Here is a 27,743-nt window from a genome sequence, read left to right as displayed (position 1 = left end):
TTTTAACGAGCTCATTTTTAACTAGTGATGCCACAGTCTCTGATTCATTAACCACAACTGTGAATAGCAGAGACATAATTAGAAAGGTAAAAATTCATATTTAATTTTGAACTTAAAGTGTTTTATGGATTTTACACCTTTAATAGAATAGTGAGCACAGCAGCAACAATCATTTGTGAATATTTACTATAGACTGTGTATCTTTCTAACTTTTTCGTGTAGGATTCCAGGAGAAAGGCCTGGGCTGCGGCCACAGTGGGCGTGGCCCCCAGGCCGGGCCGCCCCTCCAGGACCCCCGACGGGGCCCTGCGCTCCTGGCGGCTCCCTCCCCCGCCGCCCCGCTCCCTCCCGGAAGGCCTCGGGGCAGAGCGGTCCCACCCACTGCGCGCTGAACAGAGCCCGCGTTTCCGCAGAGCTGGAACTCCCGGCTCGGGGTCTCTTCCCTCCTCCGTCACGGAACTGCCCCGGAGCCCGAGGGGAGGGCGGCCTCACTGAGGCTGCCGGCTCTGGAGGGGCCCCGGCGGCCGAAGCCGTGATAGTCGAGGGGACGGCGGGCCGGGTAAGTGGGCGCCGACCCTCCGCCTGGTCCGGTGCCCGGGCGGCAGCACAAGACCAGCTTCTGAGGGGCAGGGGTTCGCTGCCACCCGCCGCTGCTGTGCAGAAAGAGCGGCCCCCAGCATCTGGTCCCGGGGAACTTCGGTCCCTCCTCTCGCCCCTGCCCTCGGCCTGGCTCGCGGGGCCTGGTGGGCGTGGGGAGGGGGTCGGCCTGAGCGTCCTCAGGGGAAACGGGGCAAGGGAGGCGCAGGGTCCGGCTGCAGCGTCAGCGCCCCTCCCCCCGACTGCGGGGAAAGCGGCTGAAAACTCCTCCCGAGACGCGCAGGCCCCTTATTCAGCCGAGTCCCTCTGCGCTCCTTCCTCCCTGAGCTAAAGTACCGGGGGGAGGGGACAGGGCAGGGGACTGGCGCAGGTAATGGGGAACATCAAAAGGTGATTGTTAACTAAGGAAAACCAGCTCTCCCAAGGTGAGGAATGGAGCGCTTTTCTTTGTATGGGAAGATGCAAGAGTCTGGGCTCACTGAAATCCTTCCTTTGATATGCACCTCAGCCCTCTGGGGCCTGCATTCTGTATTTGCATATCCAGAGTGCCTCAGGGCCCGCCGGCTCACGTTGGAGGGCTGCAAGTGCTGATGACTGTGACACCTTTTGTTTACTGATATGGCAAGAAATATTCCATTTCTCACAGGCTTGAGGGGCAAACAGTGAAAAAGAGTCAGGGAGTCTCACTCGGCCTGTACTTTGGTTCACATATAGACAATATTTAGACTTAACTGTGCTAATAGAGGTTCTCAAGTCCAATCAACGTGTACCACTGCCCTCTATGTATCAGTTTCATCAATATCATAAGATAAATGCCTATAGAATTGACTTAATCCATTTAAATAGGATAATGATTTTTAAAGGAAACATAATAGAGATATAACAACAAAACCTTTACCACTAAAGGCTGGGTGTGGAACAACCTAGATAAATGTTCCATTGTTAAAATATTGAAAGATGTGTTCAATAGAAATATCAACAAAAATGACAAATAATAAGGGCAGCAGAATGTTGAAATGTTCTATCTTTATCATTAAAGTGGCAGAAAATCATTTATTAGTAGGCACTGGGGGCAGAAGATGCCTGATTTTATATCTTTGTCATATCGGTGCAGCTGTTTCAACAAGTAACTTAAAGACAAAATGGAAAAACAAGGAGGTTTGTGCCTGAGATCATGTTGATGTGAAACCGGGGATGGCCACCTTGTGCCAGGTGAGTTAAGTTTACCTGGCAGGTAGACCGCAGAGCTCCTGGGAAGCAAGGGTTGGAATTTTTCTGCTGGGTGCCCCTTAGGTTCTGTGACTTGACTGACTGTGAGTCATGTTTCGGGAAAGACCTGATCACAGGAAAAGGGTGGGAATAGAGTGATTTGGGGAGCAGCTAACAACATTCATCACAGCTCACGGCCTGAATGAATTTTAAAGAAAACAGGAAAACAAATGCTTCTTATGGAATCAGAGAATGTGAGGGCTGGACAATCCCAGAAAATGAGGAACACCCATCCCATTTTCCAGATGAGAAAACAGAGGTCCAGCAAGGTGAAATCCCTCACCCAAGTTGCACCCGTCTCTCCTCCCCACTACGTGGTTCATGAAAGCAGGACTCTTCCTGTCTTGATCACTGCTGAACCCCAAAAAGGGACAGGCATCTAGCAGCTGCTCCAAAAATTTTGGTTGACTGTAGGAACAATGCTATTTCTTTCTTTCTCACTCTTATTCAGGATTGTGCCAAGAACTCCCCAGGTTGCAATGTAATTCGATAAATGTAAATCTTAATTGAGTTTTGTTGTGATGAGGACTTAGGCTTTGAAGGTAACAGACTTGGTTCAGATCTCGGTTCTGCCACTCAATAGCTGTTTGGCTTTGGGAAAATTACTAAACCTCTCTGAGATTATTTCCTCCTTTGTAAAGTGGGGATAAATCTATTTGAGCCAGCAGAGCACCTGCATGAGAGATGTGCGCTAAATATTGGTCTTTCTCACTCTCCTACGCCATCTCTCTGTTCTTCCCAGAGAAGTTGTACAGAAGGATATAGTACTTTTTAAAAATAGTTAACTAGTTAATTAATTAATTTGTTTTTGGCTGCGTTGGGTCTTCGTTGCTATGGGCAGGCTTTCTCTAGTTGCGGCAAGCGGGGGCTACTCTTTGTTGCGGTGCGCGGGCTTCTCATTGCGGTGGCTTCTCTTGCTGCGCTTGTTGTGGAGCACCGGCTCTAGGCGTGCGGGCTTCAGTAGTTGTGGCCTGCAGGCTCAGTAGTTGTGGCTCATGGGCTTAGCTGCTCCGCGGCATGTGGGATCTTCCCTGACCAGGGCTCGAACCCATGTCCCCTGCCTTGGCAGGCAGATACTTAACCACTGCGCCACCAGGGAAGTCCGATATAGTACTTTTTAAAGAGGGGTTTGAATTTATTTCAGATTGTGTACATTTTTCTTGTAGAAAAGATTATTCCACTATAGAAACATAAACACGCAAAACCACTCCAAATGCAGTATTCTATGGGTTAGATATTATCAGTCACATTTTATAAGTAATTGGGCAAATGCCAAAGCACTAGGTCCTGGGGAGTAAGAAGACTCAAATCTGGGGTGCCCCCCACCCCAATTGCAAGAGCAGGGTGTTTTTCAAATCCATGTTTCATCTGGTCTTTGTTTCTCATCCATCCTCTGTGTCTGCCTTTCTCAAGAAGGCTCAGACCCTCGGCTTCCACACCCTCCCGGCTGGCTGTGCCCCAGCTCCCGGCCTGGAGCCTCTGCGTGCCTGGGTGTGCCTGCTCCCCCTGTGCATCACCAGCTTGGCCAGGGAGCTGCTGTATCGTGCACTGCTTGCTGTACCCAGAGTACCTGGACCCTTCTGGTACATGAAGTGCACCCTCCTCACCACGTGTGCAGCCCATCCCCTTACCTTATAGCCTGCCTCTAAGCCAGGCTTGGGGGTGACTACAGTGTGCATTCAGCTGTGTGAGGTGCTGGGATCAAAGTGAAGTTCCCAACTTTTGAAGTTGCAGGCTTGAGGGGCACACAGTGATTTAAAGTCGGGTCACCTGACTTAAAGGGGGGACTGACTGATTTAAAGCCAAGGCAGCTGACTTAAAGCCTGCGTCCCTCAGCTGCAGGACGAGACCAACTTTGGCGGTGCACGGGTTCGCTCCAAGCCAGCACTGCTGTTCAGGAAGAGCTTCCAGTAGCGTCTTAGTGCAGGGGGACTTGGTCCGTTGTCTTGCCCCTGCCCTCAGAGGGGGGCCACCTGCTCTTCTGGAGAATCAGGGAGGGGGAAGTGCAGAGTCCCGGCTGGAGTTGCGGCACCCCTTGTCTGATGGCAGGGAAAGGGGGGCGGGGCTGTGTGGTGTCCTGGGGCTGGACTCACCAGGTCGACTCAGCCTCTCAGCCTCCTAACCTCCCCCCACACACCCCACAAGAGTTTCCAATAATATGTAATTGCGCCTTAGGTTCTCGGTCTTCAAACTCATCCCCAGGCTCCCAGGTCCCTTGATTCAGCCAATTCCTCTGTGCTCTTTCTTCTATTAGATACAGTCCCAGAGGGAGGGGCTGGGGGATGGGACTGGAGGGATGCCGGCAACACTGGCCTCAGCTGACTAAAGAGATCCGGGGCCTGCGCTATCACACATGTGATGACTAATAAGAACCTGCAGTATAAACAAACAAACAAACAAAACAACTAATACTAAACTTTCATTGGGTTATTTGTATGGAAATATGTTAATATAAATGTTTCAGCCATTACCTCTGCATTTCTTACTAGTCAAAGCCAAGTCACGTGAGTTACAGGGAAGCAGCTGATTGATTTAAAGTTGGGTCATGTGATTTAAAAACCAGTGGCAGTTGATTGATTTAAATCCCGGTCATATGACATGAGGAGGGGGTGCTAAAAGCTGCTTTTTCATCTCTGGCTCAGAATATCATATTTACCTTGGTTTTTCTTATGATTTAGAAAACTTGAGCTGTCTCTCCTTGGAATCATCAGGAGAAAAATACAGTATTTCAGGTTCATTCTTGAAACCAGCTTCTCACGGTTAAGGTGTATTGGCTAAAAGATCTTCCTTCTTCAAGGGATTCCAAACCTCTGTAAGACACTTCACTGTAATTGGAGAAAAAAGAAGAATGAATTCAGGCCAGCAGCTGCAGGAGGCCAAGGCAGCCCCCAGGACTAGGGAAGGAGGAGGAGGAAGGGCTGAGAGTTGCCATTAGAGCAGACAACCTCCAGAGGGCGCTGAAGCACCGGCAGAGCCCACCTGCCACTCCCAGTTTGGCACTCCAGGGTCAGATTTGGGTTTGGAGATGGGGTTGCTGTAACCCCAAGGAGGTGAGCAGAGAGGAGGAGTTGATTACCGGTCTCCTCTGACTCTCTGACCCAAATTGCCTGGCTTCACAGGGGGGACAGAGTTTTGCTTTCAGCAACTGACGGGGCACTTCCAGGCTGGTCGGGTTGCCCAGTGGCCCGACAGCCTGACAGGCTGACTGCGGTGTGACCGTCCTCTGTTTCTCCAGAATCTGTACATCAGGAGGTGCATGGGTGCGGGAGCCCATTCACCGCCCCTCCCCCCAAGGGGGATGGCACCTTCCCTGGCTGTACCCTATGATCACCACGTACTTGAAATGAATGCAAGTTTTTTGACTTCAAGGAAAAGCTCACATAACCGCTTCTTCCTCATAATGTGTGGGATTTACTCTAATGGAAGGACATTATAAAGAACAGGTAGAAAACTCACCTGTTGGTCTCCATGTAGGAGTTTATTTTGCATGAATCCCTCCTACATGAGTAGATAGCAGAGGTTTATTTTTGTTCCCGTGTGTGTAGTTGTGGCAGAGGATGTAGGTATGGTGATTTGAAGCCCTCAAAGAAATATTCTCAGAACTCTCAAGACTTCTCTTGATTGGAACCGAAAGAGACCTGGTAAAGGAGGAAAAGAAAAGGAGGAGGGAGAACGAATGACTGTTTCTCAGTAAATTCACCTTCCTGGTTGATTGTTCTGTCTTCTCATTTCTTTTAACTTCTATGTATGTCTAATGGAATAATGTAGAAAGGCTGATTTTTATGCTTTAAAAGATTTTACATCACAAAGAAACTAGAAGTGGCTAACAGAACTTATTCAAATCAATTTTACATAGAGACTTTGATATTAAATTTGTATACTACAATGGGTTTATCCCAATTTTCTCTTTCTTTTTGAGTGAATATTTGTAACATATTTTTGTAGATAATAATTTATCCTAGATATACAAAATTGTGAGAATGGGTACCATTTTTTACCACTTAAATGATTTCTTTTAAATGAATAGATTGTACACTTTAAATGCCAATGTTGTGTCTTACGTGTTGTTTTTTAATTCCTTGATTTCCAAAACTTGTGTTTATTTAATTGATTTCTATCTAATAATCTGTGTCTCCCCTTTATTGTTTCTTACTTTATATTTTATTGATCTATAGTTAATTTACATTATTATATTAGTTTCAGAGGTACAACATAGTGATTCATAAATGGTTAGGTTCTTCTCCATTTATAGTTATTATAAAAGAGTGGCTATATTCCCCATGCTATACAGTACATCACTGTAGATTATTGATTTTATACATAGTGGATTGTACCTCAAAATCTCCTACCACTATTTTGCTCCTCCACCCTATCTCTCCCTGCTGGTAACCACTAGTCTGTTCTTTAATCTGTGAGTCTGTTTTTTTTTTGTTGTTGTTGTTGTTGTATTCAATTTTTTAGATGCCACGTGTAAGTGATAACATGCCATGCTTGTTTTCTCATAACGTACCACGCTTTTTTTCTCATAACACACCATGCTTGTTTTCTCTGCGGCTTATTTTACTAAGCATAATACCCTCCAAGTCCATCCATGTTCTTGCAAATGGCAAAATTTCATTTTTTGCTGAAGTCATCATAAAAAATCTTTTTTATCCACTAAGCTATTAATGAACACTTAGTTTGACTCTATATCTTGGCTATGGCAAATAACACTGTTATGAACATTGGTGTGCAGTTATTTTTTTTTTAAATAGTGTTTTTGTTTTCTTCTGATATACCCAACAGTGAAATTGCTGGCTATTATGGTAGTTCTATTTTTAGTTTTTTGTGGAACCTCCATTCTGCTTTCCACAGTAGCTGCACTACTTCACATTCACATCAAGAGTGTACAAGAGTTTCCCTTTCTCCACATCCTCACTAACCTTTGTTATTTGTGATCTTTTTGATGACAGCCATTCTGACAAGACTGAAGTGATATATCTCATAGTTTTTTTGTTTTTTTGTTTTTAAATGATTTTGCTTTTTTTTTTTTTTTTGTAAAGCTATTTTAATTAATTAATTAATTTATTTATTTATGGCTGTGTTGGGTCTTCGTTTCTGTGTGAGGGCTTTCTCTAGTTGCGGCAAGTGGGGGCCACTCTTCATCGCGGTGCACGGGCCTCTCACTCTTGCGGCCTCTCTTGTTGCGGAGCACAGGCTCCAGACGCGCAGGCTCAGTAGCTGTGGTACATGGGCCTAGTTGCTCCGCGGCATGTGGGATCCTCCCAGACCAGGGCTCGAACCCGTGTCCCCTGCATTGGCAGGCAGACTCTCAACCACTGCGTCACCAGGGAAGCCCTATCTCATAGTTTTGATTTGCATTTTACTGCCGATTAGCTGTGTTTAGCATCTTTGTGAGTTCTGGCTGTCTATATGTAGTTTTTCCTTGGAAAAATGTCTATTTAGGTCTTCTCATTTTTTTAAAAAAGATTTTGGGTGTTTTTTTGATATTGAGTTGTATGTGCTGTTTCTGTAGTTTAGATATGAACCCTTGCTTGGTCATCTTTTTGGTGTTAACCTCTTATCATGTGCAAATATTGTCTCTCCTTCAGCAGGTTGTCTTTTCATTTTGTCTTTGGTTTCCTTTGCTGTGCAAAATCTTTTAAGTTTAGTGAAGTCCCATTTGTTTATTTTTGCTTTTGTTTCATTTGCCTTAGTAGACTGAACCTAAAACTGTTGCTATCATTTATGTTGAAGAATGTTCTATATTTTCCTCTAGGGGTTTTATGGTTTCTGGTCCTACATTTAGGTCTTTATTCAGTTTTGCAATTATTTTATATATGGTGTGCTAAAATAATCTAATTTTATTCTTTTCCATGTAGCTGACCATTTTTCCCAGTACCAGTTATTGAAGAGACAGTTTTTTCTCCATATTGCCTGCTTTGTCATAAATCAATTAAATATAAGTGTGTGGGCTTATTTCTGGGATCTCTATTCTATTCCAGTGATCTTTGTGTCTGTTTTTGCTCTGGTACCTTTCTCTTTGATTACTGTCACTTTGCAGTATAGTCTGAAGTCAAGGTGCATGATGCCTCCAGCTGTGTTCTTTCTCAAGATTGTTTGGCTATTTGGGGTCTTTGTGTTTCTATATAAATTTTAAAATTACTTTTTCAAGTTCTGTGAAAATGCTTTGGTATTCTGATAGGGATTGCATTAAATCTGTAGATTGTCTTTGGTAGTATGGTTATTTTAACAGTATTAATTCTTCCAGTCCATGCACATGCTATATTTTTCCATCTTTTTGTGTTGTCCTCAACTTCTTTCACCAATGGCTGATAGATTTCTGAGCACACATCTTTTACCTGCTTAGGTGTGTTTATTCCTAGGTGTCTTATTCTTTTTGGTGTGATTGCGTATGGTATAGTTTTCTTAATTTTTCTTTCTGACAGCTTTGAGGTTTGTTTTTTCTTCTTTTTCTAATTCCTTCAGGTGTAATGTTAGGTTGTTTATTTGATATTTTTCTTGATTCCTAAGAATAAGCTTGTATCACTATAACTTCCCCCTGTGAACTGCGTTGGCTGTGTCCCATAGATTTTGGATCATTGTGTGTTCATTTTCATTTGTCTTGGGTATTTTTAGAATCCCTCTTTAATTTCTTCAGTGTTCCTTTCTTCCCCTTTTATTCCCTTCATCTGTGATGTGAGGACTATCTTTAATATTATGTTTGGATTTCTTTCAGTTTTGTGTGTGTGTGTGTGTGTGTGTGTGTGTGTGTGTGTGATTATTTAAGTTGCTGAGCTCTTAATTTCACATGGACACTAACAACCCTGCATTGTTACTCTGCTCCCCCACAGTTACTGAATTTGACCTTATATTTTACATCTACTTGTTTTGTGTGTCCCTTAACTTCCTATTGTGAATATAGATGATTTTATTACTGTTTTCTTTCCTCCTTCCTATTAGCTGTGTCCATGGTTGATTTACTACCTTTGTTGAATATTTGCCTTAACCAATGAGGTTTTTCCTTTAGTAAGTTTCCTTTCCTAATTTTTGTGTTTCAATCGTGACCTTTTCTTTTTCACTTAGAAAAGCCCCTTTAAGATTTCTCATAAAGCTGGTTTGGCGATGCTGAGCTCTTTTAGTTTTGCTTCTCTGTAAAACTTTAGATCTCACCATCAAATCTGAAGGAGAGCCTTGCTGGGTAGAGTATTTTTGGTTATAGGCTTTTCCCTTTCATGACTTTAAATATACCATGCCACTCCCTTCTGGCATGCAGAGGTTATCCTGAAAAGTCAGCAGATAACTTTATGCAATTTCCCATGTTTGTAACTTGTTGCTTTTCCTTCGCTCCTTTTAATGGTGTCTTTTTATCTTTTTTTCTTTTTCCATTTTAATTACAATGAGTCTTGCTGTGGTCCTCTTTGGGTTGATCCTGTTTTGGCCTTACTGTGTTTACTGGACTTGGATGTCTGTTTTCTTTCCCAGGTTAGGGAAGTTTTCAGCTCTTATGTCTTCAGGTATGTTCTACACTGCTTTCTCTTTCCTTTTTGCTTCTGGGACCAGTATAATGCAAATATTAGTACACCTGATATTGTTTCACAAGTCTGTTCAACTTTCCTCATTTCATTTTAATCTATTGTTTTACCGTTCATCTTCAGTGATTGCCTGTACTCTGTCCTTCAGTTTTCTGATTCATTCCTCTGTATCATTTAGTCTACAGTAGTTTCCTTCAATGTATTTTTCATTTCAGTTATTGTATTCCTCATCTCTGTTTTGTTGTTCTTTAATGGTCTAACTCTTTTTTTAAAAATTCTAACTTCTTGCCCTGGTCGTCCATTCTTCTCCTGAGTTCTTTGATCATCTTTACAGTCATTACCTTGAACCCTTTGTTGAGGAGATTGGCTATCTCTACTTCACTTAGCTCTTCTTCTGAATTCTTATCTTGGTCCTTCATTTGGATCGTGTTTCTGTGTCACCTCATTTTTCTTAACTTCCTGTTTTTATTGCTATGTATGTAGTAGGTTCGTTACATTTCCTGACCTTGGAGAAATTGCCTTTTGTAGGAGAGGTCCTATGTGTCCCAGCAGCCCACTGTCCCCTGGTCACTAGAATGATATGTTCTAGGTGTACCCCCTATGTGGGCTGCTTGGGCTCTTCTGCTGTGGTGGGCTGACTACTGTGGGTGGTCTGGTAGGCTTGGCTGCCCCCAGACTGCTTGTGTGCCAGGCTCTGCCTTGTATGGAGGCTGTCTGTGCTGCTTGGTGAGACTAGATCATAAGGCAGCTGGCTGCACATCTCTGGGGGACACCAAATCTAGTGCTGGTTCACTTATGGGTAGAATTGCAGTCCAGGTGATATCAGGGCTAGTGCCCAGTCACTGGTTCTGGGGCTATGCTGGCTACTGGGAGGAAGAGACAGGTCCTGCATTCTGGCTGCAGGGCCCAGGAGTCACAGAGTTGGTGTTGGATCACTGTTCCTGACACAGCTCTCTGCAGGGTCTGGGGTATCCCTAATCTTGTGTTGGCATTCTGATGGGCAGGGTCAGGACCCAGCTGAGTCCATGGCTGCTTCTGGCCTGCAAGTGAGTGTTCTGGTCACACAGGCTGCTGGGCTGTGGTATTCCTGGAGCTGGTGTGTGCCTGTTGGTGTATGAGGCTGATCCCACTGCTAGAGCAGGTTTGCTGTTGGGTAGGTCCAAGCTCCATCCAGTCCCTGTGCAGTAATCACCTGCCGATGGTGAGGCTGACTCCAAGGCCAGAGCAGGCTCACTTGTCAGAGGGGCCAGGGACTCTGGGGCTGGTGCCTGTCCACTGAGGTGTGGAGGCTGGTCCTGGGGCTTTTGGTGGCTGGACCCACGTCCAGGGTCAGCTGTGCTTTGAGAGGGTCTGAAGGCAGCCTGTTTGCTGGTGGATGGGGCTATGCCCCTGCTCAGTTAGTTGCTTGGCCTGCAGCATCCTAGTACTTGTGTCTATAGCCTGGTGGAAATGGGTAGGGTTCGGTCCTGCGGCTGATAAGCTAGAGGGAGGATTCTGAAATTATGCTTGCTGGTACCAGCGTCCACGAGGTAGAAGGAGCTCCCCTGAATGGCTGCTGCCAGTGTCTCTGTCCCTGAGGCTGTGCTGTAGTTGCCTCTTGCCTCTCTGGGAGACTCTCTAAGATCAGGAGGTAGGGTGACCCAGGATCCTTTCAAATGACTGCTTCTGTTCTGATTTTCGGATCATGTGGGATTTTGTGAGCATCTTTTAAGAGTGGAGTCTCTATTTCCCACAACCCTCTGGCTCTCTGGAAAATAAACACTACTGGTCTTCAAAGCCCAACTTTCTAGGGACTCTTCTTTCCAGCACAGGATCCCTGGGCTTGGGAGCCTGATGTTGGCTTCATACCCCTGCTACCTGGGAGCACCTCTGAAACTGTAATTATTCTCCCATTTGTGGACCACCCACCTGGTGGTATGGGTCTTGACTCTATTGAGATTTTGCCCTTCCTTCCTGTCTTGTCGAGGTGCCTTCCTTACGTCTTTAGCTGTAAAACATCTTTTATGGTAGGTCCCGGCCTTTTTCATCAATTGCTGTTCTGTAAACAGTTGTGACTTTGGTGTGCCCATGAGAGGCATCACGCTCTGGGTCTTTGAATGCTACCATGTTGGACAATCTTTCTACTTCATTCTTAAGTCATATTATTTAATTTTTCTTAGTATCTTATTTGATTAGCGACAGTTTGAAATTTATTATCACTCATGTTTACTTCGCCTGTTTAAAAAAATTGAATAGTGCATTCATTCATTTTGAAATGAAGGTAGTGACCTGTGAATTTCCATACCTCAAAAATCAAGGATAGGACAAAAGCCTTTTCTACCTGTGTTACCCTCAAACTCTGCACCCCACCCCAGCCTGGGGATTAACCTCTTGCACCCATGCTCACCTTTTGTTTTCCGACCATTAACCATCATTGCATCTGTATGTGTGTTGACAAAGTGAACTCTAGTCTTTGAAGTTTTTGTGTTTTGTTTTTTGGTTTAGGGAGCAGTCCTACTATGAATGTACATTTACTGCTCTGCTGAAGTTCATATATAAACCTGTCAAGCACATTACCAGAATTGGAATTGCTTGTATATACACTTTGATAAATTTTAGAGACAATGGTAGAACAGAAATAAATTGTATTTCAAATCCCACAATATTCTCACACCATGAAAACCCTTCCCTTTTTAATATATTTGTGTGTAGTTTATCTTTATGCCCATACTATATTTCCCAGAGATGGGTAAGTGTTATGTTTCTTGCTGGCACATTTACCGTATTGTTCAAAGTCAGGCGTTTAGTGGTTTTAACATGATCATATTTCCATGAACTCGCAAATACAAGATCTTCTCTCACACTGTCTTTTACTCCCTGCTGTTTTATATTACCCTCCTAATTCTCAGTCCTGGTCTTTCTTTATGTTCTTCATCAACCTGGATAGGTTATACTATTTTCTCCCTTATTCAAGACCAATAGAATAGAATAGAACACCCAGAAATAAACCCTGATATATGGCCAAATGATTTTTGACAAGTTGCCAAGACTTTTCAAAGTAGGAAGGATAGTATTTTCAACAAGTGGTGCTGAGAAGTCTTGTGGTCAACATGCAAAAGAAGGAAGATGGACCCTTACCTAACATCATATGCAAAAATTAATGAAAACATATCAAAAAACTAAATATAAGACCTAATAAAATTAAAAGTCTTAGAAGAAGGCACAGGACAAGAGCTTCATGACATTGGATTTGGCAGTGTTTTCCTCAATATGAAACGAGGGAACAACAAACGTACAGCTAACAAAAAAATAAACAATTTGAAGTACACGATTAAAAAAAATGTGTATCAGAGGAATGTAAACAGAATAAAATGGCAACCCACAAGATGGGAGAAAATATTTGAAAGCCATCTATCTGACAAGAGATTTCTATTGAGAATTTACAGAGAACTCCTATAATTGAACAAAAAGCAAACAAACACCCTGATTCAAAAATGGATAAAAGACTTGAATAGATGGTTCTTCAAAAAGATGTACAGAAGATTAACCAAGATGGCAGAGTAGAAGGACGTGCTCTCACTCCCTCTTGCAAGAGCACCAGAATCACAGCTGGCTGCTGGACAGTCATCGACAGGAAGACACTGGACTTCACCACGGAGGATACCCCACGTCCAAGGACAGAGGAGAAGCCACAGTGAGATGGTAGGAGGGGCACAATCAGAGTAAAATCAAATCCCATAACTGCTGGGTGGGTGACTCACAGACTGGCGGACACTTATACCACAGAAGTCCACCCACTGGAGTGAAGATTCTGAGCCCCACGTCAGGCTTCCCAACCTGGGGGTCCAGCAACGGGAGGAGGAATTCATAGAGAACCAGACTTTGAAGCCTAGTGGGAATTGAATGCAGGATTTCGACAGGACTGGGGGAAACAGAGGCCCCACTCTTGGAGGGCACACACGGAATAGTGTGTGCATAGGGACCCAGGGGAAGGAGCAGTGACCCTGGAGGAGACTGAACCAGACCTACCTGCTAGTGTCGGAGGGTCTCCTGCAGAAGCGGGGGCTGTCTCTGTTTCACCGTGGGGACAAGGACACTGGCAGCGGAGGTTCTGGGAAGTACTCCTTGGCATGAGCCCTCCCAGAGTCTGCCATTAGCCCCACCAAAGAGCCCAGGTAGGCTCCAGTGTTGGGTTGCCTCAGGCCAAACAACCAACAGGGAGGGAACCCAGCCCCACCCATCAACAGTCAAGTGGATTCAAGTTTTACGGAGCTCTGACCGCCACAGCAACAGTCAGCTCTACCCACCACCAGAGCCTCCCATCAAGCCTCTTAGATAGCCTCAACCACCATTGGTCAGACAGCAGAAGCAAGAAAAACGACAATCCTGCAGCTTGTGGAACAAAAACCACATTTACAGAAAGATAGACAAGATGAAAAGGCAGAGGGCTATATACCAGATGAAGGAACAAGAAAAAAACCCAGAAAAACAACTAAATGAAGTGGAGATAGGCAACCTTCCAGAAAAAGAATTCAGAATAATGACAGTGCAGTGAAGATGAACCAGGACCTCGGAATAAGAATGGAGGCAAAGATTGAGAAGATGCAAGAAATGATTAACAAAGACCTAGAAGAATTAAAGAACAAACAAACAGAGATGACCAATACAATAACTGAAATGAAAACTACACTAGAAGGAATCAATAGCAGAATAACTGAGGCAGAAGAACGGATAAGTGACCTGGAAGACAGAATGGTGGAATTCACTGCTGCAGAACAGACTAAAGAAAAAAGAATGAAAAGAAATGAAGACAGCCTAAGAGACCTCTGGGACAACATTAAACGCAACAACATTCGCATTATAGGGGTCCCAGAAGGAGAAGAGAGAGAGAAAGGACCCGAGAAAATATTTGAAGAGATTATAGTCGAAAACTTCCCTAACATGGGAAAGGACATAGCCACCCAAGTCCAGGAAGCGCAGAGAGTCCCATACAGGATAAACCCAAGGAGAAACACGCTGAGACACATAGTAATCAAAGTGGCAAAAAGTAAAGACAAAGAAAAATTATTGAAAGCAGCAAGGGAAAAACGACAAATAACATACAAGGGAACTCCCATAAGCTTAACAGCTGATTTCTCAGCAGAAACTCTACAAGCCAGAAGGGAGTGGCATGATATACTTAAAGTGATGAAAGGGAAGAACCTACAACCAAGATTACTGTACCCGGCAAGGATCTCATTTAGATTTGATGGAGAAATCAAAAGCTTTACAGACAAGCAAAAGCTAAGAGAATACAGCACCACCAAACCAGCTCTACAACAAATGCTAAAGGAACTTCTCTCAGTGGGAAACACAAGAGAAGAAAAGGACCTACAAAAACAAACCCAAAACAATTAAGAAAATGGTCATAGGAACATACATATCGATCGATAATTACCTTAAACGTGAATGGATGAAATGCTCCAACCAAAAGACACAGGCTGGCTGAATGGATACAAAACAAGACCCATATATATGCAGTCTACAAGAGACCCACTTCAGACCTAGGGACACATACAAACTGAAAGTGAGGGGACGGAAAAAGATATACCATGCAAACCAGATAGATTTAATTGATATTTATAGGACATTCCATCCAAAAACAGCAGATTACACTTTCTTCTCAAGTGCGCACGGAACATTCTCCAGGATAGATCACATCTTGGGTCACAAATCAAGCCTCAGTAAATTTAAGAAAATTGAAATCATATCAAGCATCTTTTCTGACCACAACGCTATGAGATTAGAATGAATTACAGGGAAAAAACCGTAAAAAACACAAACACATGGAGGCCAAAGAATACATTACTAAATAACCAAGAGATCACTGAAGAAATCAAGGAGGAAATCCAAAAATACCTAGAGACAAATGATAATGAAAACACGACGATCCAAAACCTATGGGATGCAGCAAAAGCAGTTTTAAGAGGGACGCTTATAGCTATACAAGCCTACCTAAAGAAACAAGAAAAATCTCAAGTAAACAATCTAAGCTTACACCTAAAGGAACTAGAGAAAGAAGAACAAACAAAACCCAACGTTAGCCGAAGGAAAGAAATCATAAAGATCAGAGCGGAAATAAATGAAATAGAAACAAAGAAAACGATAGCAAAGATCAATAAAACTAAAAGCTGGTTCTTTGAGAAGATAAACAAAATTGATAAGCCATTAGCCAGACTCATCAAGAAAAAGAGGGAGAGGACTCAAATCAATAAAATTAGAAATGAAAAAGGAGAAGTTACAACAGACACCGCAGAAATACAAAGCATCCTAAGAGACTACTACAAGCAACTCTATGCCAATAAAATGGACAACCTGGAAGAAATGGACAAATTCTTAGAAAGGTATAACCTTCCAAGACTGAACCAGGAAGAAACAGAAAATATGAACAGGCCAATCACAAGTCATGAAATTGAAACTGTGATTAAAAATCTACCAACAAACAAAAGTCCAGGACCAGATGGCTTCACAGGTGAATTCTGTCAAACATTTAGAGAAGAGCTAACACCCATCCTTCTCAAACTCTTCCAAACAATTGCAGACGAAGGAACACTCCCAAACTCATTCTATGAGGCCACCATCACCCTGATACCAAAACCAGACAAAGATACTACAAAAAAAGAAAATTACAGACCAATATCACTGATGAATATAGATGCAAAAATCCTCAACAAAATACTAGCAAACAGAATCCAACAACACATTAAAAGGATCATACACCACAATCAAGTGGGATTTATCCCAGAGATGCAAGGATTCTTCAATATACGCAAATCAATCAATGTGATACACCATATTAACAAATTGAAGAATAAAAAACATATGATCATCTCAATAGATGCAGGAAAAGCTTTTGACAAAATTCAACACCCATTTATGATAAAAACTCTCCAGAAAGTGGGCAGAGAGGGAACCTACCTCAACATAATAAAGGCCATATACGACAAACCCATGGCAAACATCATTCTCAATGGTGAAAAACTGGAAGCATTTCCTCTAAGATCAGGAACGAGACAAGGATGTCCACTTTCACCACTATTATTCAACATAGTTTTGGAAGTCCTAGCCACGGCAATCAGAGAAGAAAAAGAAATAAAAGGAATCCAAATTGGAAAAGAAGAAGTAAAACTGTCACTGTTTGCAGATGACATGATATTATACATAGGGAATCCTAAAGATGCCACCAGAAAACTACTAGAGCTAATCAATGAATTTGGTAAAGTTGCAGGATACAAAATGAATGCACAGAAATCTCTTGCATTCCTATACACTAATGATGAAAAATCTGAAAGAGAAATTATGGAAACACTCCCAATTACCATTGCAACAAAAAGAATAAAATACCTAGGAATAAACCTACCTAGGGAGACAAAAGACCTGTATGCAGAAAAGTATAAGACACTGATGAAAGAAATTAAAGATGATACCAACAGATGGAGAGATATACCATGTTCTTGGATTGGAAGAATCAATATTGTGAAAATGACTCTACTACCCAAAGCAATCTACAGATTCAATGCAATCCCTATCAAATTACCAATGGCATTTTTTACGGAACTAGAACAAATCATCTTAAAATTTGTATGGAGACACAAAAGACCCCGAATAGCCAAAGCAGTCTTGAGGGAAAAAAACGGAGCTGGAGGGATCAGACTCCCTGGCTTCAGACTATACTACAAAGCTACAGTAATCAAGACAATATGGTACTGGCACAAAAACAGAAACGTAGATCAATGGAACAAGATAGAAAGCCCAGAGATAAACCCACGCTCCTAGGGTCAACTAATGTATGACAAAGGAGGCAAACATATACAATGGAGAAAAGACAGTCTCTTCAATAAGTGGTGCTGGGAAAACTGGACAGCTACATGTAAAAGAATGAAATTAGAACACTCCCTAACACCATACACAAAAAATGAACTCAAAATGGATTCGAGACCTAAATGTAAGACCGGACACTATAAAACTCTTAGAGGAAAACATAGGAAGAACACTCTTTGACATCAATCACAGCAAGATCTTTTTTGATCCACCTCCTAGAGTAATGGAAATAAAAACAAAAATTAACACATGGGACCTAATGAAACTTCAAAGCTTCTGCACAGCAAAGGAAACCATAAACAAGATGAAAAGACAATCCTCAGAATGGGAGAAAATATTTGCAAACGAATCAACGGACAAAGGATTAATCTCCAAAATATATTACAGCTCATTCAGCTCAATATTAAAGAAACAAACAACCCAATCCAAAAATGGGCAGAAGACCTAAATAGACATTTCTCCAAAGAAGACATACAGATGGCCAAGAAGCACATGAAAAGCTGCTCAACATCACTAATTATTAGAGAAATGCAAATCAAAACTACAATGAGGTATCACCTCACACCAGTTAGAATGGGCATCATCAGAAAATCTACAAACAGCAAATGCTGGAGAGGGTGTGGAGAAAAGGGAACCCTCTTGCACTGTTGGTGGGAATGTAAATTGATACAGCCACTATGGAGAACAGTATGGAGGTTCCTTAAAAAACTAAAAATAGATTTACCATATGATCCAGCAATCCCACTACTGGGCGTATACCCAGAGAAAACCATAATTCAAAAAGACACATGCACCCCAATGTGCACTGCAGCACTATTTACAATAGCCAGGACATGGAAGCAACCTAAATGCCCATCGACAGACGAATGGTTAAAGAAGATGTGGTACATATATACAATGGAATATTACTCAGCCATAAAAATGAACGAAATTGAGTCATTTGCTGAGACGTGGATGGATCTAGAGACTGTCATACAGAGTGAAGTAAGTCAGAAAGAGAAAAACAAATATCGTATATTAAGGCATGTATGTGGAACCTAGAAAAATGGTACAGATGAGCCGGTTTGCAGGGCAGAAGTTGAGACACAGATGTAGAGAACAGACATATGGACACCAAAGGGGGAAAACTGCGGTGGGGTGGGGATGGTGGTGTGCTGAATTGGACGATTGGGATTGACATGTATACACTGATTTGTATAAAACTGATGACTGATAAGAACCTGCAGTATAAAAAAACAAACAAACAAAACAACTAATACTAAACTTTCATTGGCTTATCTGTATGGAAATATGTTAATATAAATGTTTCAGACATTACGTGAAATTTCTAAAAATCTTATATGTTCTGGTATCATGTTATGAGTCATAATTCTAGTTATTACTTTAAAATTTATATCTCAGAAAAAACTAACTTTCATTGTCAATTGCACTATTATGAACTTTCATCAAATCTTTAACCGTGGTCATTTTTAAGTCTTTTGTCAGTTACAGACAGTTCTGGGTGTACTCTGATGCTTTTGCAAATATGTTCCTATAAAACGGTTTCATCTTCAAGGAATTCATAGAAAAGACTCTGACAAGTACTGGTTTCTGGTAACCGTACTGCTGAACTGAATGAATAAGCATTTTCAGAACTCTAATGGAAAACTGATGAACTCATAAAAGTGCTAACAAAAGATCAAGATGAAAACAAAATTAATTACATGGGACTGAGTGAACTGATGAGGATGATTATAATTTTTCTGACTTTCTGTGTGAATTAAAAAGAAAAAATTCCACAAGGACTCAGAGGCAAAGAATATAGAAATCAATTTTCACTGCAAAGTAAAGGAGCTGTTACAGTGGAGGATTACTGGACTGAATGTCAATATTATGACATAGTATGAGTGTGTTTCGTGTTTGGTCATTGCAATCATTGTTGCTTTTGTTGTGGTCATCCATTTACAATGCTTGGTGTCAGTATATTTATTTCTTGTAAAAATAAAATACAGTGTGTGTGTGTGAAAAAAAAAAGAAATTGTCTAGGATAATGTTGAAAGGACAAAGAGTCATCTTAAAGCTGCTACTAGTAGCTAAGTTGTGAATACTTGAACATCAGTAAGAAAAAGTTATTATCATTATATAAGAAGTTGAGTCTGTGCCTGTGAATGATATTCAAAGAGAGAAAAGTTAAACATAAAGTATATAAGAGCTACTTTTACTACAACTAAAGGACATATCATAGGACATTTATTTTAATGAACTTTGAGTGAGTACTGAAAAAAAAAAAAAAAAAAGGTCTTACCTAAAACCACAATCAGCAGTTTCCGGAATGCTTCTGTCATAGCCTTCTGAATAGCAAGCTTCTGGGCTACCTTCCTTTTCATAAGGAATGATAATGACCCTAAATCCAACCAAAACAGATGAATTTGAAATGCCTATCTGAATAACTGATTTCTAGGTTATGTGTTTAAAACTAAACATGCATCTGTCATTCTTAGATCATTATCTTTGTGATTAAGGGCAGGCACAACACTGGGCTATGGTTGAATGTCTCTGTTGTAGGTATACCCTGGCATGGCACACTTTTACTTCTCAGATCTATTCTGGAAGTTCCTAAAATACTCGATGGGCAATGCAAACCAAGAACGTGGCACAAATCTCATGTTACTCACAGATTTCAAATGGACAAGCTGAGGCTACACTGCTACAGACCCTGCTCTCCTGTGCGTAAAGGGCTGGATTCATACAGTGAGATAGACTTGGTGGTAGTGCAGATGATCTGGCCTCTCCTCAACCATCACCCACTCAGGTGGATGGTGGAGCCTCCTCTACTCCATTCGCTAACAGCCCTGCCTCTGACTTAAAACCCTAAGCCCAAGTGCCAAGGATTCTAGGAAAAATCTCAGTACCAATCGGAATCCCCTTTCTAGGGATCTACATTTACTTTTTCCACTCAGGCCCCTCTATAGGAGGCAAAGGACTGAACATTTACACAAGAGTTTATTTCAATCTTTAGACAATGATTTTGTTGGGATAACTGAAGGCCAGAAGACATCTGTATTTGAAGGACTATTTTAGCACAAAACAAATTATTAACCAAAAAAAAAAAAACCAAAATCTAACTAATTTTCCCTCCTCCTAAGCTTCTTGGCAGGCAGTCAGTTCTAAAATTCTAAAGTTTAAGGTGCTGTCAGGTATTGCCTAAGATAAAAACCTATATCGTCAGGCAGAAAAATTCTGCCCAGGGCTTTAGTTGCTTAGCCAAGGTGATGATGTATCTAAAAGTTGAGTTTCAGAAAGAAAGGAAAAAAGAGAAATCCCACTCCCTCACCTCCCCCCCCACACACACATAGTGGAAAACAGACCTTCCTCCAACTTATCCAAAGGTTCCTCAGCCATGCCAGCTGCAGGACTCCTGCACTCGTGGGAGGGCAACGCCACCTCTAAAGCACAGAAGAGCTTCAGGCTTTGCTTCTGAAGTGGTGTCACAATATCTTCATTTTCCCTTTCTTCAAGGTTAGAAAGATCCTGAAGCTGTTAGGATTTTGAATTAAAGGCTAGACTTCAAAATATTCTGGTGTTAGAGATAAAAACTAAACTCCAGCAATCCCAGGTAATAGTTTAGGTATGCTATAGCTTCAAAATCAAGTGAGATTTGCAAATGAATGACTAGATATAGACAACAGTTTTTTATTATATACCATACAAATACTGGAGAAAATTATGGACACCACCATCCAAGTCATTGAGATTATCACTAATTCTAGGTGGCAGGCCAATGCTCAGATACTTCCATGTGGAAGCCTCTCACATCTCCTCCCCATAGCCCTGTTCTATTCTTCTCTCTAAAGTCTAGGAGTTCAATGTTGAAAGGAGTCTGGTTAGTCACAGAAAATCTACAGAGTTTACCCTGATGATCCTTTTTGACCACCCATTGAAACCAAAGTAGTAATTTGCCAATTCTTGGCATCTGGAGCTGTTTAGGGCAAGCGTATTATGTTGAACCGCCTTATGTCTGGTGCCGAGACGAACCTAAAGACATATAAGACCTAAAAATATCACAACCCTACGTAGAGACTTATTTTGGATATACCTGAGATTTATCAATACCAATTTCATAGAGTGGTTGTGAAGATTAAGTAGCACATTTTAAGCAATGAGTTCACAGTGAACCCTAAATAAATGGTATTTATTATTTTTAAGTCAGTACTTTTCTGCTTCATTTCCAGGACCCCTGATTAATCAGGAAGGTTCCCTGACCTCTGGTGGTGAAAGTGATGATGAAAGCAACCAAGGAAGCCCAGCAGAAGCCTATCACGGGGCTGGGGGTAAGCAAAGGAAGTGAACTGTTTTAGTCATCTCATCCTGTAGCTCCTGCTTGAGAATATGACCTGAAGAGGAGATAAGATAGACCTGCCACTGAATTAGGACCTTAATCTGTAGCACCCCCTTCCCAAGTTACTAACCCCTGTTAGAAGAGGGAATACGTATACCTCTATAAATGTAAATAAAGCAACCAAAAGAATTAGAGGTTCATCTGCATTAACAAGCTTCTTTGAGAGTGTAAATATTTCCAGTCTTAACTCTCTAAATAACTTACATATTACTGTGGATCTTTTTACATCACTAGTTCTTTCTTAAATGTCTATTTCCATTTTGAACAGGGTGTGGTATATAACTATAGTTATAAAAATTCAAATAATACAAATAAAGTCAAAGCATTGTTAATTCTTTATTGATGTGTTTGTGCATCTTCCTCCATCACTAGTTTATGAGCTCCTTAAGCGCTTGAAGGAACCATATATTATTCTTTCCTTCTTACCAGAAACAAGCATAGATCTTGGCATATAATAGAGGAGTGATGGTCTGTTGACTGAGTGAATGAATGAGTACATAAGAAAACGAAATTACTTTCTCCAACTGAAGCTGCCTGCTGGGAAGGAGAAATGAAGACTAATTTTTAAGTGTTGAGTGTTGCAACATTTAAAACAGGGAGGCTAGGCCCTGTACGGTGAGTCATAATGGAGCTGTCCTGGACAATTAGGAAGCTTCAGAAGGGCTCTGAGCCCCTGGGTAGTAGAGACAGTTGACTTCTGGGATAACCTTGCCACAGTTCTTGCTGGCAAACATTTCCCTTCATGCTACTGAGAAAAACTCAGATACATTAGGCCTTTCCTTCATTTTATTTGAAGATGTTATTCTCTTGTCTGTATTTATAAAAAATACAGGGGAAAAAAGATAAGAAGTATGTATACCTGCTAATGAATAAAAGAAGACATAATTGGAACTTCCCTGCTGGTGCAGTGGTTAAGACTCCGTGCTCCCAATGCAGGGGGCCCGGGTTTGATCCCTGGTCAGGGAACTAGGTGTCACGTGCATGCTGCAACTAAGAGTTTGCACGCCACAGTTAAGGAGCCTGTGAGCCACAACTAAAGGAGCCTGCCTGCTGCAACTGGGGAGCCCACGTGCCGCCACTGGGGAGCCCTTGAGCTGCAACTAAGGAGCCCGCCTGCTGCAACTAAGACCCAGTGCAACCAAATAAATAAATAAATAAAATTTAAAGAGAACGCATAATTAAAGTAGGTAACAATTTCGGGGCTGTGGGTAGTAAACTAAGGCTCTGCATTAAATAAAGAAACCTAATACGAATGCCCTTTCCTCTCAATTCTATAGTGACTTGTAGAACATTTTCTTCATTACTCTATCAGTGACGGGCTTTATGCTGTGAAAATCTCAGAACCTAAGCTTATGGAATGGTCTTAATGTCCAATATAAGAAAAGAACTCATTACTCACAACTGATACCAAGTAACTGTTTCATAATCTTTCCAGGACCATCCGTAATGTCTGAGTGGTTATGTGAAATGGTCGCAGGGTCTGCAAATTAAAGAATGTCTGACATGAAATCATTTCAATCCCAGGGAGTACAGCCAGGATTGAAGAGGGTGTTAAACAGGGTACAGAAGTGGGAGGTAGTGTACCTGGAGTCACATCGGAGGAGAGTTCTCAGATTCAATAAAGGTGAAATCAGTGAGTAAAGAAATATGGGTGAGAACAGGCAGCAAGGTCAGTGGGAAGTAGCCAGAGCAAGAAGCCAATCAGAGAAGACACACAATTCTAAAGTGAAAGGTCTGGGAAATCGAAGCCTCACTCACTTATTCAGAGGAATTGAAAAGGTCCTTGAAAAAGGAATGGTGGCTGAATGGAGGCACATAATGAAATGTTAATTCTGGGGAAGTAAAATTGGATGGCATGTTAATATGGAATAAGGTTTCTACAATGCATTAAAGAATATTTTAACCATTTTCTGGAATCTGAAGGGAGTTCTGAATAGGCAGTTTCAGAGTGATGATGATGACGAAGCCTCCTTTATGTTACATCTGACAAAAGTTTGTCAAGCTCGGGACTTCTCGGGTGGCACAGTGGTTAAGAGTCCGCCTGCCAATGCAGGGGACACGGGTTCGATCCCTGGTATGGGAAGATCCCACATGCCGCAGAGCAACTAAGCCCGTGTGCCACAACTACTGAGCCTGTGCTCTAGAGCCCGTGAGCCACAACTACTGAAGCTCACGTGCCTAGAACCCGTGCTCCACAACAAGAGAAGCCATCGCGATGAGAAGCCCACGCACCGCAACGAAGAGCAGCCCCCGATCGCCGCAACTAGACAAAGCTGGTGTGCAGCAACGAGACCCAACGCAGCCAAAAATAAATAAATAAATTAATTAATTAATTTAAAAAACAATTTGTCAACCTCACACATTTAAAATCCACATAAAAGTAAATATAAGGAAGACTCTTGTGAAGATTTCTTAAATTAAGGGGCAGCATAAAATGACGTGGGGTTTAACATCAGTTCAGTTTGGGTTTGGACTCTAGTTTCCACGTTTATTGTCATGAACCTTAAGTCAGTCACTTAACCATCCTGAGTTCGAGTTTCTTCATCTAAAAAAAAGAAAGAAAGAACTGGGGAACTGGGGGATCAGTGGAGCAGTGCATCTGAGAGCATTCTGAACACCACAGTGCTGTACAAACGCTGGCCTTTTTAAATTTTTTTTTCCCCCTTGGGATCTTAGTTCCCGGACCAGGGATTGAACCCGGGCCCTCAGCAGTGAAAGTGCAGAGTCCTAACCACTGGACCGCCAGGGAATTCCCGATGGCCTATTAGTTTTAAATTCAGCACTTCATCCCAGTAGAGCGAGGAATTCCACATTTGGACCCACCTTCACTGGAAATATCTGAAAAAGCTGCTCCTGGTCGCATGCCTTTTGGGCTCTGTGGGCATCCCTTGCTGAATAAACCTTGATGATGGCATAGAACACAGGACCGGCCACTGCTGCATTTGGGAAGATGCGGACCGAATACAGAAGGCCAAACTGGGAGAAGACTGTGAACAGAGTATGCTGTAGGGTGGTCCCATGCTAAGTAAGTGCAGGAAATTTCATGCCCAGGAAGCCAAACCGCCCGTTCCCTTCTATTCCCCCAGCCCTTTGCCGCAGGCAACTGTGGTGATCCTGCAACTCCAAACACTTCTCATTTCAGCAACAAGATTCCCTCTGAAATCCTAAGCTTCGAGAAGCATTAGGAGGCAATGCCGACTGTTGGGAACTATCTCTCAAAAATCTGTGGGGGCCAGCTGACTGCTCAGGTCGGCTCTAGAACTAAGATTCCTCTCAGCGGAGACCACAGGCAGATGAGGTGCTGAAGCAGTTACCCGGGGCACCCAGTTACTGAGGCGCAAGGTGGCTTCCTCCACCCCTCCCTCCGCCCCGGCTCGGCTCGCTTGCAAGGCCTCGGCCGTGGGTCCAGAGCTCAGCTCCCACTCCGGCAAGGTTTTGTCACCCATGATGGGAACCACAAAAGGTACCAACTCCACCATCCGACCGTTACCGCGCGTGCACGGCTCGGGGCGCAAACGCACCGCGTCTGCGCACGCGCGCCTGCGCACCGCGTCTGCCCATGTGCGCCTGCGCCTGCGCTGTTTACAAACGGAAGCCTTAGGGGCGGAGCTAGTTTGTTGGAAGGGGGAAGAGGGCGGTGCTCGGACCTCTCCCTCGCCCCTCCCACTCCGGGCTTCTCTCTGCCTCTAGTTCCCCTTCCGCAACTCCCGAGCCCAAAAGCTTTGGAGTTTACTGCTTCTATTCAAGTGTATTTTTACCGTAGAGTCCAAAGTGTGAGTTTACAGGATCGAATGGTGCGGACATCTAAAGCAGCTGGCTTCTTCTTCAAACTCCCAGAGAGGACTAGAGTACTAAGTAATTAGCGTCAACTATCCACTGAACTTTAAAAATTTAGATATCCCGACTCTGTGTGAGAAACGACCACCAAAGATGCAATCCTTCGACTTGAGTGTTTTCATGAGTCTTAAATATGCAAATCAAGGTATAACTCATTAAAGCCATCAACAGTCTAGTATGAAACTCTTAAAAAGCTGGTTTCTAGCCCATTTTCCTAAACTACCCCCAAATCACCGAGCCCATTTCTCCATCCCCACCACGCCTTTCTCCACCTCAATATATCAGACCCTTAGCCCCACCCATTAACGACTTCTGAGCTCTTTTACTTCAAAAATTGTTGACTTTGGAGGAATTACTTGGATCTTGATACTGTTTCAAACCAATAACTATAGATTTATTATCCATATCATTATCCATTGCATTCATTGTATGTATCCATTTATTCATTGTATCCATTATCTGTGTATGGAGAAGATCCATAATCTTCTCCAGAGCGATTATGAACACTTCAGGAACAATATTTACAGATTTATCATTCTTTTTCTAGTACCTAGCACACTCATACTCTATTAGGTACTCAAATATACTTGGGATTAATCCGTTGCGGAGCACGGGCTCTAGGCAAGCGGGCTTCAGTAGTTGCAGCACGATGGCTCAGTAGCTGTGGCTCGCAGACTCTAGAGCACAGGCTCAGTAGTTGTGGCACACAGCCTTAGTTGCTCCACGGCGTGTGGGATCTTCCCGGACCAGGGCTCAAACCCATGTCCCCTGCATGGGCAGGCGGATTCTTAACTACTGCGCCACCAGGGAAGTCTGGAAGGCGGATTCTTTACCACTGGACCATCAGGGAAGTCCCAGGATCAGCCTTGTAAAGAAGCATCCCAGAGAGGTTTGACTGTAGAGGTCCACAGACCATATTTTGAGAAATGGTATTTCCCTATGGACACCTTTCCTCTGGCAGCTCTTTTGAATGGCAGCTATGTTCTCTCCGATGCTGCACTGCCTGCAGTCTACCCAGCTTTCATTCCAGTGAGAAAATTCCAGAGACCAACTAAGGATCAACTCCAGGTGTTTCTCCAGTCACCTCTGGGGCTGACTGCATGTCACCAGCAACCAGTACCTCACCTGCTGCCCAACTACAGTGACACCTTCCAGATTTGTGACTCAGCTAGCTCTCCACCATGTTATTCTATGTGGACACCACCCCCCTTTTACAAAGCCTTGGACACCCATAAGCCTATAAAAAAAAAAAAAAAAAAAGAAGTAGGGCTCCAGGACTTCTCCAAGTACAGGTGGTGCCTCCTCACCATACCTGTATAAGGACGCGTGTTGGATAGTGTTGGTTGGCTCTTGACACCCATTTCTACCCCCTTCTCTGCAGGTGCTAGAAGCCTGGGAACCATATTTCACAGATCCCCTCGACAGCAGGGTTCTGCCAATAAAATGTACTTGTGTGAAATTTGGAAGGTGGAAAGCAGATGGAAATCATTCTTTCCTCCTCTGCAGCAGACTCCATATTCCCCATCTAGTCACCACCCTTGGGGCTTTGGGGCTGCAATGACCTCATCAGTGGTTTCCCAAAGTTTCCTGACTTCTGAGTGGCAGCAGCAGTTTTGAGTCTATGGAAAGCAGCTGTGGTAAAGTAACCTGAAGGCTAGTGCTACAGTGCCCCCCATCCCCAACTTTCACCACCATTGGCCCCCTCAATAATAAGCACCAGCTTTTTGGATATAATCTTTCTTTCTTTCTGGCTTTTTTTTGGGGGGGCTTGAAATATCTAGAGTGCTTTCTATTTTCTTGTCTATGGTAGTTTTAAAATATGTCCGCAAATTCTTTGACTCTTCTTTCTTCAAAAGGTGGAGTCTAAATCCCCTCCTCTTGAATGTGACGTGGAACAAGTGACTGACTTCTAACCATGCTATGTGGCAGAAGTGGTGCTATGTGCCTTCTGAGGCCAGGCCATAAGAGGAATAACCTCTGTCTCTCTCTTGGACAGCTCCCTCTGGAGGAAGCCAGCCATCATGTAGTGAGGACATTCAATCAAGTAGCAGGTGGACAGACAGGCCCATGCAGGGAGGAAATGAGGCCTCCCACTAACAACCAGCACCACCCTGACAGCCAGGTAAGGGAGTGAACCATCTTGGAAGTGGACCCTGCAGCCTCAGTCCAGCCATCAGATGACTGCAGCCCTGGCCGATATCTTGAGGACCTCATGAGAGACCCAGAGCCAGAACTGCCCAAGATATCCCCCTAAAGGCTTGACTCAGAAATTGTGAGGAGTAAATGTTTATTGTTGTTTTGAGCCACTA

The 27,743-nt window shown here is 42.9% G+C and overlaps 2 long non-coding RNA genes across 3 annotated transcripts; one reads left to right on the top strand and one right to left on the bottom strand.

Annotated features, from left to right (window-relative positions):
• The first annotated feature begins 339 nt into the window (after positions 1-339).
• Positions 340-27,743, top strand: LOC132355886 (uncharacterized). The gene is made up of 3 exons (XR_009499711.1): positions 340-559; positions 21,431-21,529; positions 27,431-27,743. It is a non-coding gene; the product is annotated as an uncharacterized LOC132355886 (long non-coding RNA).
• On the bottom strand, positions 4,167-19,596 carry LOC132355889 (uncharacterized). 2 transcript variants are annotated; one of them, XR_009499715.1, is made up of 4 exons: positions 19,504-19,596; positions 5,323-5,504; positions 4,523-4,691; positions 4,167-4,239 (listed from the first exon to the last, which is right to left on the bottom strand). It is a non-coding gene; the product is annotated as an uncharacterized LOC132355889 (long non-coding RNA). The 2 variants fall into 2 exon arrangements; XR_009499714.1 differs by lacking the exon at positions 4,167-4,239 and having other exon boundaries at positions 4,381-4,691.

This window comes from Balaenoptera ricei, chromosome 20 (assembly GCF_028023285.1).
Source record: "Balaenoptera ricei isolate mBalRic1 chromosome 20, mBalRic1.hap2, whole genome shotgun sequence".
NCBI lineage: Eukaryota > Metazoa > Chordata > Mammalia > Artiodactyla > Balaenopteridae > Balaenoptera > Balaenoptera ricei.
The sequence above is the reverse complement of the archived record's forward strand: the minus strand, read 5'-3'. Positions and strand labels throughout refer to the sequence as shown.